This window comes from Pholcus phalangioides, unplaced genomic scaffold, assembly GCF_987345545.1.
Source record: "Pholcus phalangioides strain wild (caught in Gottingen) unplaced genomic scaffold, Ppha-v1.0 ptg000015l_1, whole genome shotgun sequence".
NCBI lineage: Eukaryota > Metazoa > Arthropoda > Arachnida > Araneae > Pholcidae > Pholcus > Pholcus phalangioides.
The window spans coordinates 807,649-822,465 of NW_028301608.1; positions in this window are offsets into that span (position 1 = coordinate 807,649).

Genomic DNA, 14,817 nt, shown 5'->3' on the forward strand with positions numbered 1-14,817 from the left:
AGAGAAGCGTCCTTGGTCCCATACTTTTTTCACTTTTTATCGACAAACTCGATCAGGGTATCGCTGGGATTACTAGCAAATTCGCAGATGATGTGAAGCTAATGGGGGTAATCCGGAATGAAAGCGATAGGGAGTTGCTCCAGACCAACTTAAACAGGATTGCAGCATGGGCAAATGAATGGAGCATGACGTTTAGCGTTGATAAGTGCATGGTCGCTCATTTTGGTTCGAACAACCCACGGTTCTCTTACGAGTTGAATGGTGTCACTATCCCGGATGCAACTAGGGTCACCGATTTGGGAATTCTCATTGACGAGCGACTTAGGTTTTCTGAACATTGTTCACCGGTGGTCAAAAACGCAAATAGAATGCTTGGACTTGTAGAGAAATGGCACATATTGTGGATGAAATGACTCCAATTGATGAAACGGTTGATAATGTTTAAGTTCATTTAATTTTAGAAAACTATTTACATCCGTTAACAATATTAATTTCACATTATAAAAAGGAGAAACTATACACTTGCGCGAGAGCAACACACTCTGAGGAAGAAGTAGGTCACGCAAGGGAAAACAGTTCGCTTGTCCCCTTTTTTCGCCTCTGCCACCCACACATCAGGAGGTGCGCGTAAGGGGGCGAGAGATAGTAGGTCACGCAAGGGAAAACAGTTCGCTTGTCCCCTTTTTTCGCCTCTGCCACCCACACATCAGGAGGTGCGCGTAAGGGGGCGAGAGATGACGCCACAGACTCATTTTCTAAAAGGTCTCTTCGCGTTCTCCTAAAGTCATTCTTCCGATTTTTCGAGGCTTTGTTCGTCCTGGACTGGAGTATGCTGTAAGGAGATGTTACAGAAGATGTCAGGAAGTTTAATTGCGATATTGAAAAGAAAGCATTGGAAGATAATAGGAGCTTAAAATCAGCAAAACGAAAACTGTGGGTTGGGAGAAAGGAAATTTTTTGCACTAAAAAGGAAAGATGGAACCATCACAAAAGATGGAAATGATGGAAAAAGATGGAAATCATTAGTATTGTTGAGGAATTTTATAATACTCTATACAAACATGAAGAATAGGATCGGAATAAAGGAAAGGGAGCAGGAAGAAAAGAAAATGAAGCCGAATTAGTACAAGTAGCACCTGTGATGAAAGAGGAAGTCTACAAGGCTATAAGATGTATGAAAAAAGGGAAATGTCCAGGTGAAGATGGGATTTAAATAGATATTATTATCACAAATTGTCTCACAAAATCGGATGTGTCTGAAGATTGGAATAACGCAATGATGGTTCTTCTTTACAAAAATGGTGAAAAAGAGGATATCAAGAACTATCGACAAATCAATCGCCTATCAGTAATTTATAAAATCTTCACCAAAGTGCTGACATATAGGCTTGAATCCAAATTGGACGAAGCTCAACCAAAAGAACAGGCAGGATTTCGAAGTGGATTTAGTACAATGGATCACATCCAAATAATCAGGGAACTTATAGAGAGAGACATAAGAAATAGGAATTACCATTGTGTATGGCCTTCATTGATTTTGAGAAAGCATTTGACTCTGTCTACACATCTGCTGTTATTAAAGCGCTAGATGTAATTGGGGTAGAGAAGACTTACACCAGACACAATATCATCAAGAAAATATATGACAAAGCAACTGCAACGATTCGTTTGGATAAAGGAAAAGCAAAAATTAAACTTGGAAAAGGAGTCAGACAGGGTGATACTATCTCACCAAAACTCTTTACCGCTGTTTTAGAAGTATTCAGAAAACTGGATTTTGATAAAAAAAGGAATTAAAATAAATGGAGAATTTCTCAACCATTTGCATTTTGCAGACGACATTGTTGTTATCAGCAGTAATTCCGACGAACTAGAAGAAATGATACAAGAATTGGCGCAGGCAAGTATTCTGGTGGGATTGAATATGAATCTGCAAAAGACTAAAGTTATGTTGAACCCCTTTGCGTTAAAGAGGATGTGGTGACGCTAGTGCTGGTGGATGTGTCTGGTTGTTATTTCGGAAACATACAGTCATGACTCCTTTCTTTTTTAGTTATTTAATAGAAGAGAGAGATTTTTACGACATGTTCGGTCGACAGTTGGAGCCAGACTAAACTCCAATACAAGAACACACTAGATAATGCCTAGCTAGTGAGTGGCATAAAAAATATAATAAAAATATTAAAATTGTACAAGACATGTAGCGCCACAGTACTCCCCCACGAGTCTGAAGGACGGCATATGGCACAATGCAAAAAAATATGATAATATAGTTACGGTGCTATGACAATATAGTTACGACGATTTGACAATATACACTGCTCAAAACAATTAGGGGAAGCAAGCAAAAAAGTGAAGAAAACCGTGCGAGACAGCCACGTATTGGCATACAATGGATAGTACACGCGTATCAATGCGCAATACAGAAAAAAGACGTAAAAAAATTTGGAATTAAGCTTTAATTCTTTGAAAATATGGAAAAAACATGAAAAGATGATTTAGGGCAACAATTTGGTTACATGTAAACGATAAAAAAAAGTACTGTTTAGACATGATACATGAGTTTTAATAGGGCGTGTGGTCTCCTCGAACAGCTAAGACTGTTGCATACCTGTTTGCCATGGGTGCGATGAGGTTATCGATCAGACTTTGGGGAATACTGTTCCACTCCTCAAGAAGTGCAATCTGCAAGTCTCGGACAGTAACAGGCGGCCTTGGTCGCGCAGCAATGCGTCGTCCGAGCATGTCCCAAACATGCTCGATTGGATTCAGGAGAGCACGCTGGCCATTCCATACGCTGTATTGTTTCAGCTTCAAGCATGTTCTCCACCAGACGAGCTCTATGCTGTCGGGCATTATCATCCTGGAAAACAAAGGAATCTCCAATGGCTCCAGCGTAAGGGATGACATGAGGTCGCAGTATCTCGTCTGCATACCTTCGGGCCGTCAAAGTGCCATTCCGAATGATATGCAGGTCCGTACGTCCGCCTATGCTGATTCCACCCCATACCATCCAACCAGCTCGTCTGTATTGTGACCGTTCACGAACGAATGCGGGGTTATTTCGAGTGCCCCTGTCCCTCCATACCAGAACACGTCGGGTGTCACACTCCAGACTGAATCGGGACTCGTCTGTAAACAGCACTTGGCTCCAATCATGTTGCTCCCAATCTCGATATTCAGCAGCCCATCTTCTTCGGGCCGCACGGTGGCGTGGGGTCAACGGAATGCAGACCATTGGCCTACGTGCATAGAGCCCTCCCTCATGAAGCCGATTACGTACTGTTTGGCTGGACACCCTTCGTCCTGTTACCAAGAGCAACCGTCTTTGCAGTTGCGTAGTATTCTCTGTTCTGTTTCGACGGGCATATTAACCGTACATACCGGTCATCAGTTGCTGTAGTGGCGCATGGCCGACCTTGCCCTGGTCGACGTCTAACATTTCCTGTTTCTTGGAATCGATTCCACAGCCTTGCAACAACACTTCTGGCGACTCCAACAGCGTCCGCGACACTACGTTGTGTTTCCCCGGATTCCAGTCTGCCTGCGTCATGCCATGGATTCCGGTAAATCACGTTGTTGAGACATCCTCAAGTCACCTTGTCTCAAAAAAAAAAAATACTGCGCAATCGAATTTCTCAGTTACGGCAGTAAAACAGACGTTTCTGCAACATCCCGATTTCTGCCCTTATCTTCTTTTTCTGGTTTTTGACGTCATGAACTTTGATTTGCATATGAAGTTTTCTTCTTCCGTTTCCTGCTAGGCTTTAAATTATGGATGATTCATTTTATGTTACTTATCGGTATACATCTTTGCGTAATTTTGTTAAAACCATGTGCTCCCCTAATTGTTTTGAGCAGTGTAGTTACGACGATATGACAATATAGTTATGACGATATGACAATATAGTTATGACGATATGACAATATAGTTACGGCAACTAATATGGCAGTGACATGTGCAAAAAAAAATTTGTTCGAAAAATTCAAAAAATACGCAGTACGAAAATTTTTTAAAAGTAATGAAATATTCATATGCACAAATTAATAGTCGAGAAAAAAATAAATTACAAATGATAAAAAATTAGTAAATGTACGTATATGCAAAAACGATTACTAGAATAGATAATAGACTTATATACATATAAAAAAATTGAAAATGAAAATTTCGCAAAACATAATAATATCAATTTTAAAAAATGTTGCAAAAAACTATAATATTGTTCATTTCAAAAAATATGCAAAAAAGAATAATATCAAGGAATTCTTATACGAACCGTACGCCCTGATCGAGTTACATAAGGCTGTTTCGGTTCAGTGAACGGTGATTGCTCATTAAAAGTGCAATCAAGCAAAAATGCTGGTTTCAATCTGTCTATTGAGATTTTCGTTAGTTTGCCTTTCATGTTCACTGTATATACTTTTGGAGATCGTTCAAGCACTTCATATGGCCCCAAATATGGTTGTTGAAGGGGCTTTCGTACGGTGTCCAGCCGCACGAACACATGGGAAGAAACAGCAAGTTCTTTATGGACGAAAACGTTGTGAGTCCCATGCCTTGAAGTTTGGATCGGACGTAAAGTGTTTATGTGATCTCGTAGAGCACGTAGAAATTCCGGCTGTGTTGGCTGAGGATCGGAACTACGGAAGAATTCACCAGGTAGGCGCAATGGTGATCCGTAAACCATCTCGGCAGCAGAAGTGTTGATGTCCGGTTTGATGCTGGCTCGGATGGACAGAAGTATGGTAGGTAACACTTCAGTCCAACGTTCCGTGGCATGGCAGCGTATGGCACCTTTGAGCTGCCGGTGGAACCTTTCAACGATGCCATTGGAGGACGGATGATACGCTGTCGTGCGTGTTTTCTGAGTTCCAAGAAAACGAACGAATGCGCGAAACAAATCACTTACGAATTGTCTCCCTTGATCGGTGGTAACCGATTCCGGAACTCCGAATCTGCTGATCCAACCGGAGTAGAATGTCTCTACAACAGTTTCGGCTTTTTGGTTTTCCATCGGGAAAGCCTCTACCCACCTGGTGTATCGATCCACGCAGGTAAGGCAGTAGGTGAAACCCCGAGAAGGAGGAAGAGGACCAACAATGTCGATGTTAATGTGCGAGAATCTGCATTGAGGCAAAGGGTATGCACCGATGGAAGATCGAGTGTGACGATGCACTTTTGAACGTTGACACTCGATGCACGCCCTGGTCCATCGCGTGACATCCTTGCTTATTGAGCTCCACACAAATCGTTGACGAATAAGGTCCACAGTTGATTTAACGCCTGGATGGGCGAGATTATGAAGGACTGTAAACACGTGATATCGGTGTTTTTCTGGCACGTAAGGACGGATAATTCCAGTGGATAAGTCACAAAAAAGTTCTGTACCCTGAGGACCGAATTTGATAGGTTTTATATCGAGCACCCCACCTGGTTGTCGGAGGGCTGTTAATTCGGCGTCTGTACTCTGTGAAGTAGCAATAGCTGCGTAATCAATCGAGTCAGGTAAATTAATTTCGGATAATCTGGAAAAAGCATCCGCTACAACATTTCGCTCACCCTGAATGTAACGAATGTCCGTAGAAAATTGAGATATATATTCTAAATGACGACGTTGTCTGGGAGAGCTGTTATCATTAACTTTGTGAAAAACATATGTTAGAGGCCTATGATCACTGTAGATCGTAAATGGTCTGCCTTCTAACATGTGTCTGAAATGTTTAATAGAACTATAAACAGCAAGCAACTCGCGATCATAAGTACTATAGTTCTTTTCAGTTGACGTTAACTTTCGAGAAAAAAATGAGAGTGGTTCGACGACACCATCGGAAGTTTGTTGTAAAACAGCTCCGAGAGCGAAATCCGATGCGTCGACTGTCAACGAAAGATGAGCATCGTGTTTAGGATGAGCCAAAAGCGTGGCGTTGGTAATAGCATGTTTACACGTTTCGAAAGCAGCAATAGTTTCCCCCGACCAAGCGATGAGAGATTTATCTTTTTTCTTCTTTCCTTTGCACAAATCGTGTAAGGGTCGATCAATAAAAATCGTCAGATGCTGCGTTTTTTAAGAAACGGTGATAAAAGTTGAGAATTGCTAGAAATCTTCGAAGTTCATCAACCGATTTTGGTTGCGGATAATTACGAAGAACGTCAACTTTTTCTGGCGAAGGAGAAATGCCGTTGCTGTCAACCAAATATCCTAAGAACTCTATCTCAGATTTCCCAAATATGCATTTATCAGGATTAAGAATTATACCAAAACTGTTTAAACGTTCAAAAACTAATTCTAGATCTCTAAGATGTTCTTCTTCTGTTGTTGATGCAACTAGTAGGTCATCTAAATATGCATAACAGTTCAAGTCTCTTAAGACAATATCTATGAACCGTTGAAATGATTGTGCCGCGTTAGACAATCCAAAACACATACATAAGTACTCATAAAGTCCGAATGGGGTAATAATGGCAGTTTTTTCAACAGACTCGGGATCTAAAGACATCTGATGATAAGCCTTAACCAAGTCCAATTTAGAAAAAATGTTTTTTCCCTGCAGACCGTAACTGAAATCATGAACATGTGGTATAGGATATCTGTCTGGACACGTTATAGAATTAAGTTTTCTGTAATCCCCACATAAACGGTATTCTACATTACGTTTAGGAACAATGTGTATCGGGCTTGCCCATGGACTTTTTGAAGGTCTCAGTATGCCCTGATCCATTAGTGTTTGAATTTCACGCTTTGCAATAGAAGTTTCTCTGGAGAAAGTCTGCGGGCTTTGGTAAAGACAGGAGAACCTTTAGTAGTAATGCAATGTGTAACGCAGTATTTTTTAGAAGTGGCCCCAAGCATAGAAGGATTCGTTAGATTAGGAAATTTAAATAAAATTTTCAAGTAGGGCGAATCTCCACAAATGGGCTTTAAGCCTAATATAGTGCAACTGGCATTGCTACATTTGATTGAAAGTGAAGTCAAACTGTCAATCAAACGAGACTTTTTTATGTCAACTAATAGACCATAATGTTCTAAGAAATCCGCACCTAATATCGGGCGATTAACATCAGCTATAACGAAGGACCATCTAAACAGTCTGCGTAATCCTAAATCCACTGATAAAGATTTGCAACCATACGTAGAAATTTTAGTATCATTAGCTGCGTATAGCGAAAAGTTTGTATCTGCTGCTTTATGCACCTGTGTATCTCGTGGGAAAACCGAAATGCTAGCGCCTGTGTCCACTAAAAAACCAGTTCCGGATTTTCGATCATGAACAAAAAGGCGAACTAAACGTCGGCCATCACCTGCTGTCGCCAAAACAGATGGGCCAGTTAGTTTTCCGACCAATCACAGGGTTTAATGCATTTTGATGCTTTTCTACCGAATTTGAAATGGTACCAACAGTAAGGTTTACGTTTGGATGTACCATCACCACTAGACCTCTCTCTAGACCGAGAATTTGAACGAACTCTTCCCTTTTTGTTAAAATTTTTCTCTCTATAGCGGGATAAGCGGTCAACAGCAACGATCAAAGTCGAAATTTGACTTTGAAGTGATTGCAAGCTGATGGTTTCATTACGGCTGACCTCAGAAATAGTAAGTGTGTGCCCAGTGACTTCGGTAATTTTACCTGCCATTTCTGCTAAATCCGGCAATGTATCCTTACTAACAGAAAGCATCTGCTGTGTATGGATAGGCAAACGTTGTAACCAAAGGGCTTTAAGCACTTCATCTGAAATTTTCTTGCCAGCTAATGTATGCATCTCATGCAACAACTGAGAAGGTCGCTTATCCCCAAGAGTGAGCTCTTGGAGTAGAACTCGTAAGCGGGAAGTTTCCGACAGTGAAAACTGTTGACAAATGCGTGTTTTTAAATGGTTGTAAGAATCATCTGTAACAGGAGCTCTGATCAAATCGCTAACATATGACAACACTTCGACATCTAGAGCTGTCACAACACAGTGAAATTGCGTTTTAGGATCAGTAATTCCAGCAATTTTAAAGTTCGATTCAATCTGAAGAAACCAAAGATCGACATCGGATTTCCAAATCGAAGGCGCGCGAAAAGAAACACGCGAAAGTTCTAATTCAGAAGACATACCTGTTTCTTCGGTAGCGTTCGGCATATCCAAAAAAAGTTCAGCACAATCCAGGAAGAGAACTGAGGAGATGCCCCCTCAATCAGTCAGCAAACGCACCACACACAGGGAAAAAAGAAAAAAGGCAGCAAGTAAGTCCCCTTTCACACGGAGCGGATGCGGACGCGGGTCCGCATACCCTTTCAAACGAGCGATTCGTCCGCATCTTTAGTTCGAAATTCGTGCATATAAACTGTTTTTTCGCAATTTTTGTAATTATTTTTCTCCTTCACCCCTGATTCAGTGGCCATAGGCAGCCTAGAGGCATTCTTTGGTGGTTTAATCTAGAGCCCATAGAATATGGGTATAAAGATGTCTTCATTCCGATTCTCACAAGTAGTCGATGGGAGAAAATATTTTCCCCATCTTCCAGATTAATATATCTTCAAATATTTTCAAAATATTTTGAAAAAAAAATCCGTCTTTTCGGAAAAATATGGAAGAAAAATTCCAAAAACATCCAATGTTCGAAAAATCAAATCCAAAAACATCCAATGTTCGAAAAATCAAATCCAAAAACATTCGATGTTCCAAGAAAAAGAAAAAAAAATTCAGGAGATATCAAAGAATTTGCAAGTAGTAAAAAAGGGAAGGGGTAGAGACTTTCAAAATGCCTGTGCTTAGAAATATTCACATCACAATTCTGTCTTAGGCCGGGATTACTCTATAAAAGTTCGTTTATAAAACTTGAAAAATGCAACCAATAGGCGGATCAGTTAAGTTCTCTCGAATGTAACAGATGTGTTTATTGGTTACATTTTTCAAGTTTTATAAAATAACTTTCATAAACCTTTTAGAGTGAAATCCCATCCTTAGATTAGTCTCACTTCTGAAAAATAAAATTTCATTTTTTCAGTTTATAGACTAAATATTGAGTAAAATAAACTTGTAGGTATCGGGGGAACCACCAAAAATATTCAAGTGCTAGGGTCTTCAAACGTCTTAATCCGGCCCTGAGTGAACACCGTCCGTGGATAACGTTGTTTAATAAAAACATTTTTTTTAAAGTTTAAAAAAATTAACAGTTAAAAAATTTAAAAAAATAACAAATATATAAAATAATATTTCAGATATTTATATTTTTTAAATAATTTCAAAATTTAAAAAGAAAAAAATTAAAATTTTTAAATTGAATTTAAAAGTTATTAAAGTATGTAGTAAATTAAATATTCGTAATGAACAGAACGGCTTATAATTTTGGTCCCGTCAGTGGCCGTTGTTGACAGGTTTTATTACATAAAATTGTGAAATATGGACAAAAGGCAGTTAAAGTTGCTATATCTCAATCTCAGAAGGAAACAAAGGGATAGACGTATGTAGGTACACTATATTAATGAGCAGGGACCATCATATGGTGTTTTTAAGGGTATTTATGGCAAATAATTAAAAAAATTCCGTGAAAAATCACCTTCAAAAAGTAGCCAAAGATGCGGACGAATTCGCTCCGCATCCGCATCGTGTGAATAGCTCCGAATAAACCTATTGTCAAAACTTCTACGTGCGGATGCGGAGCCCGCACTTAGGTTTTGACACATGCGGACGACGTCCGGACCCGCATGAGCATTTCCTAGGTGCGGAGATTTTTCGGCTCGTCTGAAAGGCGCAGTATATTCCAATTGTTAAAACTTCTTCCGGACCCGCATCCGCATCCACATCCGCATCCGCTCCGTGTGAAAGGGCCCTTACATATTACGAAGCGAGAAAGAGTAGTTTCGTCTGCGCGTTCGTGGCTGTCAAACATCTGCTTTACGTGGGTCACCAGTTCTATGGTGACGCTAGTGCTGGTGGATGTGTCTGGTTGTTATTTCGGAAACATACAGTCATGACTCCTTTCTTTTTTTAGTTATTTAATAGAAGAGAGAGAGAGAGAGAGATTTTTACGACATGTTCGGTCGACTGTTGGAGCCAAGACTGAACTCCAATACAAGAACACACTAGATAATGCCTAGCTAGTGAGTGGCATAAAAAATATAATAAAAATATAAAAATTGTACAAGACAAGTAGCGCCACAAGGACAATCTTGTTCAACAACACAGAGATAGAAGAAGTAGAAAGCTTTGTATACCTGGGACAAGAAAGTATACCATGGGCAACGGAATCATTCACGAAATAAACAGAAGGATCAAGATTGGATGGAGCACTTTTGGAAAAAACTGCATAATTCTGAAGTCACCTGCCATTATGCCTGAAAAGAAAAGTTTTTAACCTGTGTGTGCTACCAGCACTGACTTATGGAGCTGAAACATTTACACTCACAAGCAATACGATACAAAGACTACAGACAACACAAAGAAGCATGGAAAGATGTATGCTAGGCATCTCAAGGAGAGACAGAAAACGAATCACTTGGAGAAGGAACCACACAAAGGTGTATGATATCATGGAAAGAATTAAACGTTTGAAATGGAAATGGGCTGGACATATTGCAAGACAGGACAACAGATAGACCACAAGTATTCTAGATTGGTACCCTTGTGGTGTTGAACGTCCGAGAAGGCATCCCCACGTAAGATGGATTGACGAGATCAGGAAAGTGGCAGGAGTCAACTGCATGGCTAAAGCATCAGACAGAGCAGAATGGAAAAATTTAGAGGAGACCTTCATCCAGCAGTGGGTGGATTGAAAATGGTTGTTGTTGATGATGATGATATTGTTTTGTCCGGTTAACGGTGAGCCTTAATTTTTATCAAGCAAGGGAGAAGGAAGTAGGGTTCTAGGAACATTTTAAAATAATAATTCTATATATGCTTTGATATTCTGCTCGCTTTTCATCTACAAAGTATTCATTTATTTGTATAATTGCATTTGATAATGTTAATAAAAAGCTTTTTAGCTGGTAATGGGCATCAGAATTAACTTAACGTGATTCTCACGTATTCCCAAGATATCCTTATGATCCGTCCAGGGAATTTGGTAGTAGACATCCACGCCCGAGCTAGGATTCGAACCCAGACTTACTCAGTCAGAGGCTAGCGTCCTAACCACTCGACGACCAGGTAGCTAAGGAGGCCTCACAATGTTTGAAATATAACGCATAAATAAGTGTTTTGCTAATTGAAAAAAAATTTTTTTATTAATATAGTAAAAAAATTTAGTTTTAAATAATTTAAAGGTATAATTAATTCTAATTTTTAATTAATTTTAATTTTCAATCAATTTAAATTTGTAATTAATTTTTTAAAAATACTAATTTTTGTAAAAAATCGACCCCCCCCCCCCAACACATCACCCTGGATCCGCGTCTGGTACAAAGAATATTATTTTTTAAAGGAGTTTGTGTGTGTTGGTGTGTGGCCTTCATTTTTCTTTATTTTATTGTGATGGGGGGGGGGGGTCCGGGGACTGAATATTACTGGCAAAAGTTTCCCGTGGAACACAAGACATTAAGAACCCTTACTCAGTCTTTTCACTGAAAGAGAAAAATAAATAAAGCAGTCATCTCTCGGTAAATTTTTCAAAAATTAAAATTTTGAACTGATATAAAAAAAATGGAGTTCGGAAGGTTCCAAGACTTCATAAAAAAACTCAAATTTCCCCTTTGTGGGCCCCCACATTAGGAACACTGATCTAAATAGAAGTTCTTAACCATTTTCAGCCGCAATAGCGGTGCATAAAGACAAATTAATTGTCCAGAACGTGAATAATTGAAAGAAGAATGCTTAATGTTCCCTAAACAAACAGCCATGTCTCTAAAGCTTATTCGTGAACACCAAAAGTTGTTGAAGTGAGCGGAGCTTAGATGTGGACGCTTGAGCAGTGGTTCCCAACCTTTCCTGAGCGTACGCCAAGCAGATCAAGGGTAAAGACTAAACAAAGTACTGAGCGAAACGAGCAGAGACCACCTGAAGGTACCTCGTGGATGGAAACAAAGTCCTTTTGGTCAGGTCCAGTGCTGGGTGACAAGTACATAGAAGTTCTTAACCATAATGTTTCTGCTTAACAAAATATTAAATTCCCAAGATGTCTCAACAGGTTAACCAATAAGCCCCAGAACGGAGCAGCTTCCCCCTTAAATTATTGAAAACACTAATTCCTAAATAACTTTTTTCTTGCATTTTTATTAACTTTGGAATATTACGGGCTTGAGTTATGAAGAGACTTCATCTTTTGAGTATGTTTACATTGAATAATTGGTAGTGTGTATTTACATGGGGGCTAAGCGGGCTGTAGCCCAGGGCGGCAAATTTTGGGTTATAGAAAGAGGGGAGAGAAAAACTTTTTTTTTTGTTTCACGTTTCGCAAACGTGTGAAAGTGTCATGTGTCATAGTATATAATTATTAAACCGTATTGTTTATTTTCGTTTATTTTTTGTGTTTTCCCACACAGACTGCCGTTGAAGTAAAAAAATATGATTGTCTAACCTTCCTATTTACAGTATTATTCATCGCGTTTCCCAGATGATCACAAAGAACATTTCAATAGTTCAATTTCGGCTCTTTTTGAAAGTGAAAAACACTACAACAAACATTCTACAACGCAGGTTTTCTGCATACGAGGGCAAAAAAATATTCTCTAATTTTTTAACCATGCCTGCCATATGAGAATGAATCTTCTGCAACAAAGGTGCTTTTATTGGCGCCGGTCGGGGCTTTGGTGAGTCTTTGGGCTATGGTTGACCATCTGGGGGATAGAAACACTGTTAAGTGGCTATAAATTAAATGGATGAATTCGATTACAAAATAATTTTTTTTAATTGTTTGAGAACCGAAATGGGTTGAAGCTGGTCAATCCAGAACAATATCCGTTTGCAGGGACTAATTGGGATATAAAGAAATCATATTACAGAATGGTAGGTGGGGTCACGCGATTTGGTCCTAAGGACAGCTCTCCTCATGTGACGTTTTCCTGAAAAAAAAGGGGGGGGGGAACAAAACAAAAAAAGCCCAGGTCGATAAGATACTCGCCTAAAGTACCAAAAGATGTTTAGAGGTGTCGCGAGTTCGATACCCGGTTCGTCCTTGCCAGAAAATCTTCCCTGATACCGGGGTACAACAAAAAACGGCGACAAGACCGCAGGAAAAGATTGCTACCACAAGGTACCCCTCGACGAGTATAAAAAACAATCTCGCCGTTCGGAATCGGCAATAAGTTGTAGGTCTAATTAGCTCTCGTGTGCAGAAAATGACCGTGGTGTGACAAAAATGATCAATTAAAAATGATCAATGATAATTTATGAACAATTGCCGCAATTCAATCTTATCTAATTTGGAACCTTGTGTAATACTTGTATTCATAAGGCATATATATTATATGACTCATATTTTTTTATACGATACATCGATAAATTGAAAAAGTTTGAGATAGTGCTCATTCAAGAAATTAAAGTAAAAAAAAAGAATAGTTATTGTATTTTATATTTGTATATATTTATTGTTATTTATTGAAATAGGACTTGATGTTCAATGCATATTTTTATAGTGCAACGAAAATACAGCAAATTAATAGCGTTATCTAAATATTGACGAAAATGGGCATAGTGCTTTTTACATATACGCTGTATTTTAACTGTTATGTTATATTAATCCCCTTATTTCATGGAACGCGCATCGCGTTGTCTACGTTTTGAAAAACGTGATTTTAGAGCAGCGTTTCCCAACCTTTTGGAGTTGCGGCACCCTCGGGAGTAACATTAGAAACTTGGGGCACCCTTCCTTGAATACACACAAAGTACAGTTTATTACAACAAAAGTCGCCGAGTAAAAGTATATCAATAAAGTTTTGTTCGATTAATCATTAGTACCAAACTTGTGGTTGATGCTTAGAGCCCAGATACTTGAAATCAAGCCTTACAGATGGCAACGAAACACGTAGATTTTCCTAAGAGTCTTGCAGTCTATTTCTTGGCGGATGGCAGGACTACACATGACAAGCGTTACACAGAAACAAACTTCACGTTAGATTCACAACACATACACGTATATTCCGGCATGCACCAATTCGTTAGAGTACCAAAAACTTGCTTTGTGCGAGGTGTATGTACGCTTGAGTAATAGCAGTCTATTTCTTGCTTTGCATTTTATTGCCGCCATAGCAGATATATCTTGCTCTGACAGATATGATATTGAAAAATGCAAATGTTAATTGCTTTCTTCATTAGATTAGGATACTCCTCTCTCAGTCCAAGCCAAAAAGCAGTCACCGACCCCCTATTTCTTGGTGAACTTACCTTTGGGTGTGGAATAGGAGCAAAGATCAATAAATTCATCTCGTTCGCAAGCAGTGAAATTCACTGTCTGCGAAATCAAACGGTGAGACAACCCAGTTGAGATTCTCAGTGGAAAGAGATGGAAAATACATACCTATTGTGCATCTTGCAATCTTGATAAATGTTAAAAAAATGAGGTTTTTTCTGATTATCCGAAGGTGATGTCACTCTCCACAGTTACTACAAAGGTTTCGACAGCTGGCTGATGCGAAAATAAATCGAAGAAAGAAAATTCAACTGACCTTGCTGGGAATCGAATCCATGTCCTTTCACTCGAAAGGAGAGCGCCCTAGACCAATAAACTACAAAACCAACGAATCCTCTTTCCTTACAGCTCGTGCGCGCTGACCCAACACCATCTATAGCAGAAGAGAGATTGGCCTATTGAATTACATGCTATTCAACTCTCAATTGACGGAGTAGAATTTTTAAAATTGGCAAGCATTTCACAAGCATTATTCAGCATTTAGCAAGTA